The 7693-nt window shown below is 43.5% G+C and overlaps 1 protein-coding gene across 1 annotated transcript in view; it reads left to right on the top strand.

The window, feature by feature from the left end:
* Apela (apelin receptor early endogenous ligand) overlaps positions 1–7020 on the top strand; it is a 9449-nt gene extending 2429 nt beyond the window's left edge. Inside the window, exon 3 of the mRNA XM_029480913.1 lies at positions 6451–7020. The gene's annotated coding sequence lies outside the window, so the exon portion shown is untranslated. The remainder of the gene's footprint in view (positions 1–6450) is intronic.
* The last annotated feature ends 673 nt before the right edge of the window (positions 7021–7693 follow it).

Raw genomic sequence — 7693 nt, 5'->3', positions numbered from 1 at the left:
AGAGGAGAGGAGAGAGAGAGAGAGAGAGAGAGAGAGAGAGGAACTAGACATCCATTTATAATTAATTTTAGCTCTTTGGTTCATTTAAAGTATGTCTTGAGGAAGAAAAATAGTAGAGATACCTCCCCCCCACCCCAAGCTGGTTAAGGCACACAGGCATTTGCTAAATGAGCTTATTCTGTTGGTCTGTAGACTGTAGCTTTTATGGGTCTATTCATTTGGTGTAAAGAATGGTTGCTACGTCTATTGTTTAATACGAGCTTTTCAAACCCAGGGAAAGCCTTAGAGAGGAAATGAAGAAAGAGCAAGTCAGTAATGAACATTTATCAGAGGAGGGGACGGGAAGCTTAGGCCTCTATGTGCATATCTGAGACACATTGCTCTTTACTATCAAAGTTCTGAGAAGTACGTTTGGTAGGGGACCTGGAAACTTACAGTAAGTACAAGGCAGGCTACTGAGCAGTGGATGAGAAGGGCTTTCACAGGACTGAATATGTTAAAGCCTTGTCCTTTGGTGTCTGCTGGTCTGCCTCACCTTGGAAGACAGCAGTAAAATGTGTTTGGGAGGAGTGAGGGAGTTGCAGATTCACCCCAGCGTTCCTTCATAAATAACAAAGGCAGTGGTGGAGGTGGGGGTGGGGGGTGTTTCACAGTAGCAAAAGAATTCCTGTATATACAAAGAAGAGGCCCGGAAAAACACAAACACAGGCCCATAGTTAGCCACCCTTTATCTCGGCTGTCTGCACAAATGCCCTACCATAAAAATCAGGGCGGTAGGGAAGCTTGATAAAGCCAAGCAATGTGACTGGTCAAAGTGAAGCGAAAGTTTGACCTAGACACCAAGTTTACAAACCAAAGGGAAATTTGAATAAAAGCAGTATACTTCTGTTAGTAGCAAGGATCCTCTGTAAAAGCGGGTGGCGCTGTAGCCTACTCACGTTACAGCATCCATTTACCCAGAGTTTACATTAGCTCTATATACAGTACACAAACGTCACCTGCAATTATTATAAGAGCCTACGTAAGATAAACATTAAGATAACTTCCCAAGGTCCTGCTCGGCCAGTGCCAATTGTAAGTCCCACCTTGGCTTTGAGGACAGTTCTCAAGGGACCTAGGCTGTCACAATTTCACATGTAAATGTTGTAACAAAGACTTGTTGACCTGGGTGACACAAGCCTCCGTGAACCCAGGTAGTAGATCACAAGTTGAAATCTTCCTTTCGTGTCTCCACATTTTCTGCATGCTTTAAGTGAAATCTCACATGCTCCTTTTACCCGGGATCCAGTAAGAACGCAAAGGGGTTGCTAAGGTAAACAAATTGACGGCAGACATGTTGCAGATTTGGGGATAACCTTTGGGGGTTGAGACTTTTAGCTCATCTAACAGAACACCCGTTATCTTTCTTCTGTTCATTAAAAGCGCCTATGGTGTTCCTTGCTGACGCTCAGCACGACATTGAGCCTTTAAAACAGATTCAATTAAAGGTGCTGTGTGCGGCGCATCTCCTTGATACATTTGTTTTTTCTCAAAGAAATACTTCCACAACACCCGCCAAGCCTGTACTTCATAGTGAGACCCTTTTCAGAATAACAAAATGAGAATCAAAACGATGGTATTCAGGTTCTCCTGACCTAGCTGCCGCACCCCTCCCCCTCAAATGTGTCCCAGTCTTCCTCATTCCATTCTTCCACCTTTGGCATAGAATTCCTCTCAAACTGGTGTGTCCATTGTGTCCACGCAGAGACTCTGACTAGGTGGATCACATCCTCTCCAGGAAGTGTTCTCTGAGACAAGTCCTTCTCCTCTCCTCCCTCATTCAGCATCTGTGTATCACACTTTCTGTCACTTCTAGTTCTCATGTGTGTATGTGTGTGTGTGTGTGTATGTGAGTATGTGTATGTGTGTGTGAGTATATGTGAATGAGTGTGTATGTGTGTGAGTATGTGTGTCTGAGTGTATGTGAGTGTGTATGTGTGTGTGTGTGTATGTGTGAGTGAATGTGTGTGTAAGTGTATATGAGTGTATATGTGTTTGTGTGTATTTGTGTGAATGAGTGTGTGTGAGTGTGGATGTGTGTGGTGTGGCTGGGAACCAGGGCCCCAGAATGCTAGGTAAATGTTCAACTGTGCTATATATCCAGTTCATTTCCTTTCCCTCCGGCCATCTCTCTGGGAGCCAAGACCTGTGCTTGCTAACAAAGTGCTGAGTCGCCAGGTCAAATCTCCAAGTTCTGTTTTGTTTTTGCCTTTCTTTGGGTTTTGTTGTCGTTTCATTGTGGTTTTGGGTTTTTTGTTTGTTTGTTTGTTTGTTTGTTTGTTTGTTTGTTTGTTTTTGATTCATTGAACTCTCCTATGAGATTCGGGAGATGACTTTGAGGTTAAGAGCCTGTGTAGTATCAGATCTCCTGGAACTAGGCTTACAGAGTTTGTGAACCACATGCAGTTGCTGAGAATTGAACTCAGGTAGTCTGCGAGAGCAGCCAGTGCTCTTAACCACTGAGACATCTCTATAGCCACTAATTTTTATTTTTAGTTATGGCTAGGTGTGTGTGTGTGTGTNTGTGTGTGTGTGTGTGTGTAAAACTGTGGGTTTGTGCGTGAGCCGGAACTGAGCCTAAAGGCCAGGTTGTGAGTGAGCCTCCTGCTGTGGGTGCTAGGAACCAAACTCCGTCCCTCCTAAACAGCAGTACATGCTCTGTGACTGAGTCCTTTCTCCTGCTATGATTTCTTATTATTTTATTTTTTAAATGTATTTATTTTTATGTGTGTTAATGTTTTGCCTGCATATATGCCTGTGTGGGGATATCGGATTCCCTTGAGCTAGAGTTACAAACAATTGTGAGCTGCCATGTGGATGCTGGGATCCCTGGTCCTCTAGAAGAGCAGCCAGTGCTCTTAAACTCTGAGCCATCTCTCTAGCCTATTTATTATTATTATTATGATTATTTCCAACATTTCAAAAAAATAAAAATAACAACAACAAAAATTTCAAGTGGTTCAGGCTGGCATTGAACTTCTAATCCTCTTACCTCCTCCTGCCAAGTGCAGAGAATACGGGCATTGCCACCATCATCTCATAGAATTTTAAAGCTATTTGTCACACTTCACTTTGTTTCTTTAGATTTTTAATGGTATTAGGTTAGAAGCCACCCTGAAGACAAGATTTGTCACTTTTTTTTAAGATTTGTTTTATTTATATGAGTACACTGTAGCTGTCTTCAGACAAACCTGAAACCAGAAGAGGGCATCCCATTATTACAGATGGTTGTGAGCCATCAGGTGGTTGCTGGGAATTGAACTCAGAACCGCTAGAAGAGCAGTCAGTGCTCTTAAACACTGAGCCATCTCTCCACCCAAGATTTGTCACTTTAACTGTGGGATACAAACTTTTTCTTAATATAAATGATCAGAAGAGCTTGCTTAGGGGTTCCCATGTGCACTGTACAACCTGTAGCATATCCATACAATTCTGTGAATTTAACACAGAAAAAGCTTTGTTGTCGCTGTTGTTGTTGTTGTTGTTGTTGTTTGAGACAGGGTCTGAAGATCCAGCCTTGGCTGGCTTGGCACTCATTGTGTAGACCAGGCTGGCTTTCAGCTCACAAAATCCGCTGGCCTCTGCCTCTTACAGAGTGCAGGGACTGTGAGCATGTGTCAGCACGAACAGCTGGAAATGACTAATTTTACAGTCAGTCCAGTGCTCATGCCCAGAGAAAATCCTTAACAAATCTAATATACAGTTAAATTAAACGTTTTTGGCAGAAAGTGAATATATATACATATTTTTATATATATATACATAAATATATATAATTGCAATACATGCTTATAATAAACATGTCGATGTTTTATATTTGCATATGACATATGTGTACAAAAACTATCTGCCACTAAGGCAAATAATGAAAATTCTTTATAAGGCAGGTTACCCTCCCCTGCTAGTCCACTGCTCTTGTGGAGACCCAGTCGGCCTTAAACTCACAGTGCTGCAGGAGTACAAGCTTGAGCTACTTTGGGTTTATTACTTTTTTTCATTTTGCTTTGAGGAGTGAGAGTGTGTGTGTATGTGTGTGTGTGTCTGCGTGTGTGAGTGTGTGTCTATGTGTATGTGTCTGTGTTCGTGAGCATGTGTCTGTGTGTATGTGTGACTGTGTGTGTGAGTGTGTATGTGTCTGTGTGTGTACCTGTGTGTCTGTGTGCCTATGTGTATCTGTGTATGTCTTTGTGTGTCTGTGTGTGTGTACCTGTGTCTGTGTCTGTGTGTGTGCCTGCGTGTGTGTACCTGTGTGTGCGTCTGTGTGCCTATGTGTTTCTGTGTGTGTGTGTGTACATATGTGTGTCTGTGTGCCTGTGTGTGTATGTGTGTCTGTGTATGTGAGTGTATGTCTGTGTGTATGTGTGCCTGTGTGTATGTATGTGAGTATGTGTGTATGTGTGACTGTGTGTGTGAGTGTGTATGTGTCTGTGTGTGTCTGTGTGCCTGTGTGCCTGTCTGTCTGTCTGTGTGCCTATGTGTATCTGGGTGTGTATGTGTGTCTGTGTGTGAGTGTGTGTCTGTGAGCATATGTCTTTGTGTGTCTGTGTGTGTGAGCATGTGTGTGTGTGTGTCTGTGTGTGTGTGTGTCTGAGTGTGTGTGTGTGCCTGTGTGTGTACCTGTGTGTGTGTCTGTGTGCCTATGTGTTTCTGTGTGTGTGTGTATATATATGTGTGTTTGTGTGCCTGNGTGTGTGTGTGTGCCTGTGTGTGTACCTGTGTGTGTGTCTGTGTGCCTATGTGTTTCTGTGTGTGTGTGTATATATATGTGTGTTTGTGTGCCTGTGTGTGTATGTGTGTCTGTGTGTGTTTGAGTGTGTGTCTGTGTGTCTGTGTGTATGAGTGTGTCTGTGTGTGTGTTCCTGTGTGTATGTACCTGTGTGTGTGTCTGTGTGCCTATGTGTTTCTATGTGTGTGTGTGTGTATGTGTGTATGTGTGCCTGTGTGTGTATGTGTGTCTGTGTGTGTCTGAGTGTGTGTCTGTGTATGTGAGTGTGTGAGTGTGTTTGTGTGCATTCACGTGTGTGCCTGTGTGTTGGGAGGCAGAGGGTATTGCTGTATCTTCCAGCTGGTCTCAGACTCACAGGACACATATTCACTGTATAGCCTTGAACTTCTGACTCTCTGGTCTCTGTCTTTCAGGTGCTTCAGTCTTCGAGTGCCAGGGTTTACAGCAGGCACCGCTGCACCTTTCTCTATACCTTTTTTCTCTGTTGCCCAGTTGACCTTGAATTCCTGGTGTGAGTGGCACTCCTGCCTCAGCCTCGGGTTGTGGGTTCATGCTGCTGCCAGAACCATGGGTATATAGCCTGTGTCCAGCTCCTATGGTCTTAGTTACTTTTTTAATTAGTCAACTATTAAAACCAGGCGAACTGTGTTAGAACTGGACACAAATGTGTGGAATGTTACTGCAGTCAGAGAATTCCACAAAGTCAGTTGGAAACAATTTCATCTCTGGTCTGTTGTGTTTGGCAAGCTATTGCAGCTCTCTGGTCAAGCTGCCTCTTTGCCCTCCACAGGAACCATTCCTTACCTTTTCTGCTCCCTTACCTTTAAAAAAAAAAATCTAGTTTCATATTGTACATCACAGGGAAAAACAGTTATCAGGTGTCCATAATCCCACCCAATCCCCCTCCACCCTATTCATCCTTACCCTGTTTTTGGTGCTATGAAAGGAATCGCCTCCATCGGGGCCACAGGTACCTGAGCCTCTCACTTTGTCTGCCTCTTTTTTCTCTTTCTTTTGTCTGGATGTGAGCACAGGAGTTTAAGTGCTAACAAGCCTGCATCCTAAAACAAACATATCCACATGTGTATGTGCCTCTGGCTTAAGGGCATTTTGGCATCTCATGACTGGTCTGCAGTCACCCTTTTCAACTCATCCTGGTGTAGCCTCCTCTAATCTGTGTAAATCCCCTGTAAATGGTTATTACTGGGCCAGTGGGATGGCTCAGCAGCTAAAGGCACCTGCTGCCATGCATGCCTGACTTGAGTTAAAGCCCTAAGACCCACGGGGTGATGGAGAGACCAGACTCCTTTGAGCTGTGCCCTGGCCTCTGCTCTCAGGAGCATCCTCGCCTGCTATATTTGCTTTCTCCCTTGTTGAGAGATACTTGGATTACTTGTTTGTTAGATTAGACACCTGTAGCAGGGTAGGGAGATGGGTCAGGAGTTAAGGGAACTGGCTGTTCTTAAAAGTATACCCAAGCAGGCTCATAGCCATCTGTAACTTCACCCCTAAGGGAGTTAACGCCCCCTTCTGGCCTCCACGGGCAAAGCACCCACATGCATGAACTACACATAAAAATTAAAAGTAGTCGAAGATAATAAATAAAAATTAAGCCTCGGTAAATCGATGTATCGAACAGCAGCTCGTACTATACCATGTTTGTTTCTCCCTTGCCTTCCAAATAGAAAACCTCTAATTTCCTCGGCTCTACCAGAAGAAGGGTGAAAGCAAAGATACCCAATCACCGGGAAAACAACCTCAGGATGGCAACAGGATGGCAGCTCAGGAGTTACTACGCAACAGGGGCTGTTTCAAAGTACCTTGGATGGCTTTTCAGACTGCTCTTCCGGGATTCTCTTTGACAAGAAAATGATAGAAAGGGAAAACAGACGAGGTTAAAGCACACTCATTTGTCTGAGTAACAATCTCTCCTGCTGTTCTGCACACTCTTTGCGTATAATGAAGGAATTACACATAGTGGTGGGCTTCACAAAGGCATTTACATACAAGTACACCATGTCCTATGGCCGTCTTTCCACACATGTGCATCATATACACTGACTCTTTACAGGCACGCATGTCATGTACAGTGACTATATTTACACACACATACCTTCCCCTTTCTCTCCCCTCACCCTCCTGCAGGTCCCTTTTATTCACCTGGGCAGTTTTGTTTCTATTTTAATGGTTTGTACACATGAATGATTTTATTGCACATTATTATTCTTACATGGATTAAAAAGAAAACTAATATATTTATGAGTTTATTGTGTGTGAATGGGTGCCTCTGTGTCATGGTATTGGGTGCAGCTCAGAGGAAAAATTTCAAAAGGCAGTTTCCTTCTACCATGTGGAGCCTGTGGATCAAAGTAATGTTGTCAGGCTTGGCAACAACTCTTTACCTCCTGAGCAATCTCCCTGGCTCAAGAAGGAGTGAGGATGCTCAGTAGAGCACTTGCCTAGTGTGCGCAAAGCCCTAGTTTAATTACCAGCACTGAATAAAAAAAAAAAAAAAAAAAAAACAATGGCAAAACACCTACCATACCAACATTGACTCGGGTGGAGCAGTAGAAGCAGGAGAATCAGAAGATCCAAGGTTATTTCTGGCTATATAGTTGGCCGGGAGGCGGGGGGAGCTATCCTGTGCTACAGGAAACCCTGTCTTAAGTAACTAGTAGTTAGGCTGAGTGAGGTAGCACACTCCTCAGCTCTGGAGACTGAGGCTGGTAGACCTGAGTTCAAGGTCAGCTTAGTCTACATAGGGAGTTCTAGACCACCCTGGGCTCATAGTAAGACTTATGTTAAAGAAGAAAACAAAATATTAAAACTTAATTTTGTTTATATTCCTATAATTATTCAATTTTATATGTTTGGGTTGTTTCATGTGAGATCTAAAATCATTTGCAGCCTAAATATGGTGGTGTAGAC

This window comes from Mus caroli, chromosome 8 (assembly GCF_900094665.2).
Source record: "Mus caroli chromosome 8, CAROLI_EIJ_v1.1, whole genome shotgun sequence".
In the NCBI taxonomy this organism is placed as follows: domain Eukaryota; kingdom Metazoa; phylum Chordata; class Mammalia; order Rodentia; family Muridae; genus Mus; species Mus caroli.
The sequence above is the reverse complement of the archived record's forward strand: the minus strand, read 5'-3'. Positions and strand labels throughout refer to the sequence as shown.